This window comes from Antedon mediterranea, chromosome 3 (assembly GCF_964355755.1).
Source record: "Antedon mediterranea chromosome 3, ecAntMedi1.1, whole genome shotgun sequence".
Lineage (NCBI taxonomy): Eukaryota > Metazoa > Echinodermata > Crinoidea > Comatulida > Antedonidae > Antedon > Antedon mediterranea.
Window position 1 is genome coordinate 20,542,043 of NC_092672.1, and position 13,394 is coordinate 20,555,436.

Genomic DNA, 13,394 nt, shown 5'->3' on the forward strand with positions numbered 1-13,394 from the left:
TAGTAAATAATAAAACCTTACTTTCTGTCTATAATAGCATTACTCGTAATCATCATTAGCAAGTAAGGAGAAAAGAGGGACTTACACCTTCATTTTAAAATTAGTTTGTCATATACTGTATCTATATATATACAGTAGGCCTACAGCCATGAAAAATAGGAATACCAATACCCAAAAATACAAAAAGATGGGATTTGTAATTTAATGAATAGAGCACGCAAACAGACAGAAAACATTTTTGTTTTTGGTTATGCATTTTGTTTAATACAATTCAATACCCACATTCTGGATTTCTGTAGTACATTTATCTTTTCAGTTCATATTTTATGCATACAAAATTGAGAACCACCAATTCATCACCATTTCCACTTACATTAAAGCAATAATTAGTATTATAGTATTTTGTTATGATGAACTATTGTAATTTTATTTAAAGCAATTTCAGATAAAAGCTATGCATAGAAATCTTTTGAATTGCAATAAATAAACACATGACCTTTTTCTATGACAATTAAAAAAAGCATTATAGTGAACAAAAACTATGATTGTATTGTTTTTCTTGAAAAATCAGTAGATCAGAAATATTAAAAAAAACAATGATTAAAATGAAGTTGCAACAATTTGAATATCATTTATTAGTAGGAATGTACAAAAGCCCTAAACTCATACTTACAGTGAGAGCTCACACATTTCATTTTACATACACATGCACTTGAAAATGAAACTGTTTTCACATATTATCATTTATCATTTATATGGGACTGTTTTGTACTACAATTCTTTATGCTGTTATCAAAATGACTTTATACTATACTGCAATATTTACATTGATATTCTGTTCTGGTAAAGTAGACCCTTCATAGAGGCTTACACTATGTATATCAAGGTCTACTCGCCCTAATTTGGCCAACATTTTCGGCAGTTAGAAATGTATTGGCCACGAAATATTAATTACATTACTCAAAATTTGCGACACCTTAATTCTGTAGTATTTGTCCATAGTATTTCAAGAACGAATTCTGCTCATTATAATATTTTTAATTCATTTCCACGTCTGTTCATAACTTGCCTCCAAATGTTAAAGATAGTCTAGTTTTTTTCCTTTCTTCATTTATATATTCACTTAAGAAAAACTTGCCTCAAATACCTGTCTGAACTTAATGAAATGTGAAATGTTATTTTAAACTGTTTTTCTGTATTTAAGTTTATTTAATTTTTACACTTTAGTGGGTCAGATAGTCACTTGATAGTGTTTTGTTTCACTTTTTGACGATCCCGTCTACCCCCTAAAGTGCTCTGTACCTTGTGATTTTTATTATTTATAAAAGACGAAATAAATTAAATGCATAGATTATAAATAATTACAATATTGTTTATCATGTGGATGGACGATTGTGTTTATAACCCTTTGATTAACCCCACACCTCATAGGATACATACAGTACAAAACAGTTACGGCCTAGACTCTGCTTCTACAGATCATTTATTCAGACTATTCAGGCCACTGGTTCCTTCTAAGCATGCACAATACAATTGTGTCATCATCTCCAATGAATCCTTTGCTTACAAGTAATCAAAGTGGTGGTGAAGCAGGTTGATTTGACAGGTTTCCATGTTATTTCATTGCCCCTTGTTTAGTCTCAGTAATATTTATTATAGTACATTAACACAACTTCTGTAACACAAGGCAAACTAGTGCTGGTCTATTGATACTAACACTAAGGAATCTTCTGACAGACCTAGAGCTATAGTTTATATCCATTGTTAATCTAATTTGTTTTAATTCTGAATTGTTTGACTTGGCATAACCATCTGGTATGCAAATAACCATCTTGTATACAAACACAATAATCAAAGGCAGTGTCCTCATTATCACATTACCTGTACAAATTGTTGTACTTTATTATTAGGAATTTAAAAGAGAAATAAATGTTACCTTTGATTTTTAAATTACAGTATAAAAAAGTTTACTAAAAAGAGAGTATGACTCTGAGAATAAGAACATGATGTTTGGTATGATAATTATCTATATTATATGAAATATAATAACCTCTATGTGCTTAATATTTTCAGTTTTTAAGAACACCGTTGTCTTATGCTGCCCAAGCTGGTCACAGCAGCACATGTATGTGCCTGATCAATGCAGGATCAGACGTGAATATTGCAAACAAGGTAAGTCATGCACAATTGTATTTAAGTGTCTCAAGTAATTGTATATAACTTTTTTTTCCAATTTAAAAAGTCTAGATTAATTTTTTCATAAAATCTATAAATTGGAGTAATAAAGATTTTGTCTGATTTAAATAGTTGTAATTATAGATACAAAATCTTCACTCATCTTAAACCTTACATTATATTAATGATTTACATTAATACATACAACAAATACAATACATTAGTTTACAATTTTTAATGACAGGTTTGCCAAATATAATTGTGGCACATTTCAACAAATTACAGCATATAATTACTGTAGATAAAACCTGTTTAAATTGCATTTGCTCATAAGAGCATTATCATTCTACGGAATGTGCCTTGAAGGCTTTGGTCTTTGCTCCATCGTCCTACTGTACCCCATCGCTTGTAGTATAATATCCCACTACCCGGTCTGTGTTAAATATAAAGGCATCCGTGTCTAATTCATATTATATTTACCTGTTTCAAATGAAAAAATGGATAGCTAGATTGTTTTAAATTTAAAGAAAAGAGAATAGATTTAGAGAATAATTTGCAAGCATATAATTATATTTGAACATAATGAACAACTACCTAAAAGGTAGTCTTCTTTATTGTACCTTTTTAATATCCTAGATGTGGGTAAAGTACTTTAGAAGAATCCTTTATCACTTCTCATCTGTTGTGCTGGCATACATATCTTATTTGTTTTATTCTTTGTCTTCATTTATATATTATCTTTCATTTATATGTAATTGTGAAACATTCTAAGCATGCCATTATTTGAAAATATTTTCTTATCTTATTTTATGCAATGTTATTATATTCTTCAATTTTCAACAACAGCTAGCTATTTAAAAAGAAAGAAAGTTGATTGAATATAATTGTATGTAAATTTTTCAGAAAATTCAGTTGATGATCACTGTTTAAAAAAAAAATATACAATAAGAAATATTTAATGCAGTATTTAAAATGAATTAATGAAAACAATTATGCATTTCTTCAATGGCCGCAAATGGTAACTGGCTGCAGGCCTTTTAATTTATTTTAAAGTCAGGTTTTTCAAAATTTACCCAACTTTGTCAATAAAATGATCCAATATTGGGAAATTTTAGCTATTAATTATGTGAAAATTATTAAATTTGAGACCTCTAATCAGTCTCATACTTAGTAACTTTATTAAAACTAAAGACAAGGGTTGACATGATGATTTGTTTGTTGCTAGAGGATAACGGTATATTACTATCAGCAAGTTAAAAAAAAAAAAATGTTCCTCAAATTTTCTAGACTATAAAACATGTCCTACTATAACAATTTGTCATGATCCATTTTAAATTTGAGTGCTAAATAAAACTTGTCTGCTAAATCTAAAACTTAGTTTTCTTCATCTTTCTGATTTGACAGTAAAACAAATGTAATGTCATTGCAAACCCTTGTTTATATCACCATGGTTAAGGACAGTTTTAAAGAAAACTGAATAGGCCAAATTTGTTTTGTTACGTTCCATGTCCAGGATTTGAAATTTTTTTTTTTTATTTGAGAAATTACAGTTCAGTTGTGTTTACATACCTTAGAGTGCGTAATAAATGCTTTATTTTTTTTTATTACCATTAAAATACACAATGTCTAATAGATTAAAAAGCCATCCATCTCAAAATTTGATTATAAAGGAAATGTGAAACTAATTATTACATTTTGTTTTTATTTATTTTATCTTTCATATGTTATTATTCTATGATTTATATATACTACAGCTTGTGTATCTGTCAGTGTTCTTTCTTCTTTTTTTAATTAAAAAATGCCCTTTTGCAGCAATGTCAAATGATCAAAGCTAAACATAATTGTCAAAAATAATAATTATTCTTAATTACAAACTTTCTTATTTACAAATGGGGGTCATCACTAAGTTTGTTTACACTTGATATACTTACTTTCTGCAATGTAAATTATAATATTTAAAGTACTATGTTATTTCAAAATTACATGGAACAATAAAGTTATTGATTAATCATTAATACTCCTCACACTTTTTAAAAATTTTATTAATCAAATACTGTACTTTAATAATATTGATAATTGTGCCAAATTGTTAAGTTAAATTGAGATTTGCTATTCTCTTAAAAACAAAAAACCAAAATATTCTTAGGCTAAATCTTACATAATTTATTTTAAATTGTATTTTTAAGTGTATATGGTCATTATTACAGTTATGATCATACTTCAGTTGAAAATAATTTCCATTAAACAATTCTACAAGAGAAGGAGCACAATACATGCAATGGCTTTCTTTAACTTACCAGTATTTTCAGTAAATTCATTGCAATTATATCCTGCATTAACATCATTGCAATTATTATACTACTGTATAATTTGTATTCAAGCAAATTATGTAGTTAGACAGGAGTAATAATGTCAGCTGCATTACATCAAATCAAGACATATTAATACAATCACACTGCTAGAAACAATGGTCAATCCAATTAATTGTGGTCCCAATATGTCCCTCATAAAAAATGGAAAAATAATAATAATAATGGATAAATAAATCACAAATAACTTTAAAATCATAGCACATGGGCGGATGTGTGAATTTCTTGAAAATCGAAAGTCCATTTCAGGTCCATTTAAAAAAAAAAAAAGAATTGATCAATAAATGTGTAATAATATGCCAAAATAGTATGAATAATTTTATTCTGAAATAATTATGAACAACACTTGTTATTTGTATAAAATAAAATTCTCAAAATCATCTACTAAAACTTTTAATCAACTGTTTGTATTAGCAAATGTACTTCACGTTTGTGCAGGCATGATCTTATATACACATAAAACACAATATTTTTGATATGAGTAAAAGATTTCATCATTCAATGCTAAAATGAGAACTTGAATTGAACTTGAACACAGTTTTTAAATGTTTGTTATTTTATTTCATTTCATTTATTCATTCGACCAATAAACAGATACAGAACAGAACAAAGCACATGGTCAGGGGCAAATAAAGCAAAACAATTACTATAACCGCCCTGGCTTTTAAACACGATGTAGCTCTCGTTCTGCGAAGCCTAGCAACTAACGAAAAACAGTGACGTAAAGCTTGAAAATCCCCTTATAGAATATGACATCATCTTTTGTGCCTTCTTTGCATAAGCAATGTTTAGGTAGTAATACGCAGGGTGGTTTTGGGCGCTTTAGGTGCTAAAGGGGTAAAGAGCAATAGACATACTGTAAATTAAAACAACAAAATACTAAAAATATTGCACCAAGTAAAACATTTGTACAAGCTTATTAAAAAGTCTCTTGATGTTCAAAATTAGTATAAGGGACCTATACATAAATATACAAAATTAAATAATTAAAAGATTAATTATCGGTTTTTGAAAATTTAACTACTGTAATATAATAGAAGTCGCCTTAACATAGTAGCACAAATTAAATTGTAAATTTTGATTAAAATCTTTATTAACTCAAGATCCTGTATATTTAAAGCATAACGGAACAAAATTTCCTTTTTTTAAAAAGAGCAATAGACATAAATTGGCATTTCTCAACATTGAGACAATTAAGAATTGAGAATAGAGTTGTAGCTTGATGATTAAGACGGTCGGAGAGCAATCTAAGGGTCCTGTGTTACATGTTTTTAAGAATAAAAACTTATTTCATTGTATCCTATAACTTTTTTAAACATTGATGCTTTCAAGTAAATTTAAAACAATTAATGGATATTATAATTGAAGACTATCTAAGTTGTAATCCAGCAGATGCGGACATTCAAGCAACCCTTGTGAATCACAAACGTTAAAGAGTGAAAAAGTTCATTAAATGATGAAGCCTTGTCATAAACAGTAGAATTGAAGCAATTTTATGATACATTACAGAAGGATAATCACTAGATTTATTTTTACATTTCATCTGACTCCAAAATCTTATTTGTACAGTAGCCTTGTATGTTTAGCTAAAGAATATATTTACACTGACAGTACAGTATCTCAAGCAAACTTTAAATTATTTTTGTCATTTCTTAAAATATAAAACAAAACAGAATAGCACAAAACAGGCCAATGTCAAAATTATTATTATATTAAGTTAATTTATACTAGAGTGTACACGAGCAAAGCACGCCTACCTTATAAAATGAATAATGAATTATATATTAAGATTTAATGACAATTTTTGACAAAATGGGTTTTATAACCTAAAATTAGAGCAAATATACCAAAACATGAGTCCATATTATTAACATGATAATATTATGAACACTTTCATATTTTTTGGTGGTTGTTGTGCTTTTTTGAAATTTTGAAAATGTCTAATTAACCAATGAAAAGCAAATCATCTATATATAAATTATGGTTAATTCTGACATAGGCGAGCACAATGCAAAAACTTCTCTACAAATCTCCGCCTTGGATACCTACCTTATCTATCCGAGATGTATCGCGAAACGTAGATTTGATAACATTAGTGTGCACGCCGACGCTATTGTTCCATATTTATATCTTAGGAAGATGTTATAAAGAGTTTTTTAACAACATTTATGATTTCAACATTGGATTTTCCTCTCAATTTCAATTCTTCCCGGTCAAAGTAATTTCCGGGTTTAAGATAAGTTCAACTTAGTTTCAAATATTTTCTCTCTTTTATACACAAGGGAGCAGTTAAAATAATAGATTTGACCTTAAAGGTGACTGGAAACAGGCACTTTCCATCAATCAATACAGTGTCCCTTTGGAAGACGAAAAAAAAAATTGGCCATTAATCATAGCCATTTCAGTTTTTTGTTTATTTTAAAACATACCACACGTGTGTGAAGGTACAGTAGTTAAATAATAGGAATTATACTGCAAATTAATAAAGATCAAATTAAATATACGCCATAAAGAATCAGAATATATTGTGGGGAATAGTATTATAAAATTACATAGGGAGATTTGATAAGACATTTTTCGAGTGAAATCCCGATAGCTGAGTTTTATTGAGTAAGCTTGCAGGAATAACTGTAGGCTATCTTCCTGTGTCCCGTTAGGACCGAGATGTCTGCCCATGTTGCAAGCCGTAATGTCTTCTTTCTTGGGCCCACTCTGTCACGGCAGTTAGTTTCAAAAGATGATTAAATTAAATAATGTATTAATAATTATTAGGATGGTATTCATTTGAATAAACGCCTCTCCAATAAAACATCACTTTGAATAATAACCCCCCCCCCCCCCACAACCCAACTATCTAATAAACGTCCATCCACATATTTATAATAACACAATTATACTATTTGTAGTAGAATTCACCGCACTGTTATCTGCAATTTACCAAGCATTTGTTATTCTTTTTTACCACTTTTCATATCTATGAGAGGATTTCATTTTATTATTAATGTTACCATATTATTAGAACTAAAAAATTTAACATATATCCCTCGAATAAGCACCTCCCTCAAATGACCTCCGCCTCCCCAAAGGGCCCTACCAAACAATAAAAACTATACTTTAAAATGTTATTAATCATCTAAAACACTGTGAAACAAAGTAGTTTAGTTTTACGAATGTCAAGCATTTTCAATAATGGTAACCGACAGAAAATGTATAAGGAGAACATTATCATTCCGAGAACCATCGTCTACACTTCCTAGAGGGGGAGCGAGCGAAGCGAGCTCACCCTCTAGTAGGTAAAATTACTTGAGTTGCATCTAAAGCATGTACAGTACCTGTGTTGAATCTTAGTTAGAACTATTGTTATAATCTTAAGTCTTTGCTTTAGGAATCATATTCAAGCCTTTTAGATAATACTATTTAGTTCTACTAGCCTTACTGGCCTTGATATATTACATTTTAATATATCTTCTTTCTTGTTTGTTTGTGTATAAATAGACCTTTATTATGTTTTTAATTATATGTTCATTGTCATTGTCAGTCACATATTTTTCATCCTCAGGTTTGGTGGAGGACATTAAAACTGCATTTCATTGTCATGTTTTCTTAGCTTTCAAAGCCTGTTCTTTAATATCAGTTCAAACTGGAGAACAACAACCTGGTTGAATATTCTAGCACCCAGTCTCCTATTATTCAATGTTTTTAATGTCTTGATTTGTGGTTAAAAGAATATTTGATTACAGATACAGATACAGATTTTAACTTTTATTGTCCAAATAAACTGGAAATTGCATTTGCTCACTTATCACATAAAAATATCGTATAAAAATATCGTATAAAAATAAAGTATAAAATGTAGAAAAACAATATAAAAATACACAATGATTAAGATTGTACATCATAAAATTACAGTTCATAAATATTTAAGTTAAAAATAAAGATCATTACAAAACGGTTTATATTTCATTATTAATTATATATTATATTATTGTTAATATTATTCATTATTAATAATATTATTATTATTGTTATTATCAAAATTATTAAAGTTACCTCTTAAAGTCATCGTTAAATGTTTTAATCCCAGCTGGGAGAAACGAATTTGAGTATTGACCATCTTAATTTATTTTAAAGTCAGGTTTTTCAAAATGTACCCAACTTTGTCAATAAATGATACAATATTGTGAAATAAGTAAATAATATTCTAATTTTAGCTATTTTATGTGAAAATCATTCAATTTGAGGCCTGCTATGTCCTATTATTTTATAAACATTTGATCAATTTTAAATTTGAGTGCTAAATAAAACTTGTCTGCTAAATCTAAAACTTAGTTTTCTTCATCTTTCTGAGATAAAACATTATTTGAATGCCTTTCTTATGAATTTGAGAGTAAAACAAAGGTAATTTCATTGCAAACCCTTGTTTATATCACCATGGTTAAGGACAGTTTTAAAGAAGACTCAATAGGCCAAATTTGTTTTTGTTACGTTTCAGGATTTTAATTTTTTATTTGAGAAATATACACAATGTTTTTAAAGATGGTCTTTATAGAGTTCAGTTGTGTTACGGTGTGCGTAGTAAATGCTTTATTTTTATTTTTTTTTATTACCATTAAAATATACAATGTAGCTAATAGATTAAAAAGTCATCCATCTCCAAAATTTGATTATAAAGGAAATGTGAAATTAATTAACATTTTGTTTTCATTTATTTTATCTTTCATATGTTATTACTCTATGATTTATATATACTACAGCTTTGTATCTCTCACTCAGTGTTCTGTCTTTTTTTTTAAATTCAAAAATGCCCTTTTGCAGCAATATCAAATGATCAAAACTAAATATAATTGTCAAAAATAATAATTATAATACAGTTAACCTTTCCGCCTACATCTGTAATTATTATTTACAAATGCGGGTAAAATAATAACGAAGTTTGTTTACACTTGATATACTTACTTTCTGCAATGTAAATAAGTTAAATTGAGATTTGCTATTCTCTTTAAAAAAAAACAAAAATATTCTTAGGCTAAATCATTCATAATTGATTTTAAATTAATTTTTAAATTAAGTGTATATGGTTATTATTAAAGTTATGATCATACTTTCCAATAATTTCTATTAAACAATTCTATAAGAGAAGGAGCACAATCTGTGCAATAGCTCTCTTTAACTTACCAGTATTTTCAGTTAATTCATTTCAATTATATCCTGCATCAATATCATTGCTAAATATTATACTACTATATAATTTGAATTCAAGCAAATTATGTAGTTAGACAGGGGTAATAATATCAGCTGCATTACATCAAATCAAGACATTTTAATACAATCACACTGCTAGAAACAATGGTCAATCCAATTAATTGTGGTCCCAATATGGAAAGGAATGGCAAAATGGAAAAGGAAAAATGGAAAAGGAATGGAATGGAAAAATGATGTGAGGTATATAGCTCTATGATAAATAAAATCACAAATAAGGGAACTACAAAAGGCATTAACCATATTGAATTTTATAACTTTAAAATCAGAGCATATGGGCAGTACTCACCCAAAGGTCTACCACACAATCCAATTTTCATATTTGTTGCTCATACCATCTGAATTAACATAGCAGCAATCAAATCCTTTAATTTAGAAACCTTCCTTTGATATCAACAAACTTATAAGCCAGTTTCAAGGTACCTACTTCTATTCTAGAGAATCGGCCTATAAAATTGCACATAATACTGAAGCGTCTGTGCAAACAGAATCCTTAATGAGTTTGAGTCTTGTGTAGTCATTAGACATGTCACGAATGTTCAACACTGTAGATCATAATTGAAAATGTTCATCTGGTTTGTAGGTATAAATATCTTGAAAATATTCTTTTTTTCAGACCAATAATTAGTAAAAACTAACCTTGACAGTTTCGCTGTCCTGATCGGACAGCTTCTTCAGAAATAATGACGATCTATCATCAAACAGACTGACCTCTAGAGGGCATATTCTGTTTAATGACAGGGTCATACACGTGACTGAGTTTGTGGGTGCCCTCGTCTCTGTTGATGATTTGGTTTCATAACAGGAAGGGGATACACAGCTGATAGGCATGGCTTAAGTACAAACTGTGTAAATGAATAGGTGTCATACTGGCTAATGAATAAATATCTAATTTAGATACCGCTTAATACCGCTGAATTACCTCTTCGATAGCCTAAACCAGGGCGGGTTTCAAAAATAATTTATCTCCCTATTCTTCTCAGTGCAAATCAAATTCAATTCAACTTTAGCGTCTAAATGAGAGGGGTATACATAGCTATGATATGCCTATAGTTTAAGTATGTTGTAAAGTGTGTAAATGAATAGGTGTCATATTGGTTGATAATTAAAATATCCAATTTTGATACTGCGGTTCCCCACCCTTCTTTCTCCTCTCACCATCCCAGCCACAATCAACAAACCTTAACTCCTTCCCTGGACAGTTCAAATGTAGTAACTTTCCCTAGTACTGTACAATTCCAATCATATAGGCTATTTCATTCGGCCAGTATTTCTGCTCCTCCTCCCTCCCAACACACCCCAGATACTGGGTGATGTGTTTAAGACGGTTCCAGTACAAATTATTTTAGCCATCGTTCACAACCCATAATCCCTCAGTGGCAGTTTTTAAATGTAGTTTAAAACCTTCCTGGTACAATTGCGATCATTTTGATACCCCATATGTATGGTTACGTGAAGAAACAGAAATTTGTACAACGAACAAACATCGAAAGTGGGGAAAAGTGGGCCATTTTGACCACATTTTGGCCCCTAACTTGGATCCTCTATAGTGGATGATGTTCAAATGTAGTTTAGAACCTTCCCGGTATAATTCCGGTCATTTTGATGCCCGATATGTAAGGTTACGTGCAGTAACAAACATTTGTATAACGAACAAACAGACAAACAAACTCTCTCACTTATAATATAGATTTAGCATTTATTTCAAAATAATAAAATTTAATATTTTGCTCAATATTTATAGCAGCAGCTTCATATTTTTAAAAACTTGTTTCAATTATTAATTGATAATATTAATTGATTTGCATTAATTGATTTTAATGATTAGAATTTATTACCGTATCGGAATTATCGAGTCGGGTCGGTGAACATCAGTCCAAAATACGCAGATTTTTTTCCAAAATACGTCAAGTTGAGGGCGCTATACTAATCCAAGATACGCGAGTCTTTCCAAAATACGTCGACTTGAGGGCGCTATTCATTTTCCAAAATACGTGAATTGTCCAAAATACGTCAAGTTGAGGGCGCTATAAATTATCCCAAATACATGAATTGTCCAAAATACGTCAAATTGAGGGCGCTATTTATTTCCAAAATACGCGATTTGTCCAAAATACGTCAATTTGCAATTTGGGACCGCTAGTAATTTTCCAAAATACGTCAACTTGAGGGCGGCAAACTTTTTTTCCAAAATACGAGAGCCTTTCCAAATGTATCATATTGAGAGTGTAAGGTAAAATTACAGTTTAATGTATTCAAAAAAAGTTTCTTGGAATAAAACAAACAAGTACATTTTAGTTATAAATGAAAGTATTAGAAGGCAGAATTTTTTGTAAATAAAATGTCATAGAGTAGCCAATTATTATTTTTCAATGTAATCATTTATTACTGAAAAACAACAAATATATGTGCCAACATCAGTCAATAGACAGTGCCTATAATATACGTTAATAATGTCTGAATGATGTACGATTGCATTGCCAGACGTAGCTAGTTTAAATGCGGCATAAACCGGCTACAAAACCAGCATGTACGTATATAGTATTTAAGTATAGTGATAGGTATGTGTTATATATTGGTGATCTACAAAATCGATATTTTTCCCGAGCTCGACAGACCAACATCGCTTTCAATTTAATGTACAGTACTTATGGTCTAATAAGTTACCTAATCTGAAATCTAACATAATAATTATTTCATATAATATATAATAATAAAAAGCATATGGTATTGTGATTAAAATAATAGCAATAATTAATTGGTTAGAAGAAGTAAAGGAGTTATTTAAATTGCGTATTTTGGAAAATGAATAGCGCTCTCAAGTTGACGTGTTTTGGAAAATTACAAGCGGTTCCAAATTGACGTATTTTGGACAAATTGCGTATTTTGGAAAATGACTAGCGCCTTCAACTTGACGTATTTTGGACAATTCGCGTATTTTGGAAAATGAATAGCGCCCCCAAGTCGACGTATTTTGGAAAGACTCGCGTATTTTGGATTAGTATAGCGCCCTCAACTTGACGTATTTTGGAAAAAATTCTGCGTATTTTGGACTGAATTTCACCAACCCTATTGGAATTATCTTCATTGGAACTTCCCCCTGACGTTAATTGAAAATGCAAAAAAAATGTTATCCTATTGTTTCAATGTTAGTTACATGTGTTGTACCTACCGGTGGAAAAAATAGGCTATGATCATATTTCTGTTTCCTATCATGTTTGGAGTGTCTTTTCCGGTGTACTAGAGGTGCAATTTATTATGAATTTCCGGCCATCTAGATGTGTCATTTAACAAAATTTGCTTTAAATCCTGTTCCTGTTTAGTGTTTACCCAAGATGGAAAACCAATAGGATAATAATAATAATAATAACAATAATAATAATAATAATAATAATAATAATAAGATTTTTATAGCGCACATACCACTCCAGAGTACTCAAGGCGCATTTGGGTATTATAGGGTATATAGATGCGCAAAGAAAAAATAATGCAAAAGTTTATTAATGCTTATACTGTACATTATACAAATGGAACATATTTTTGTTGAGTAGATAATATCAAAGAATATACTGTATATCACAAGAATGAGTA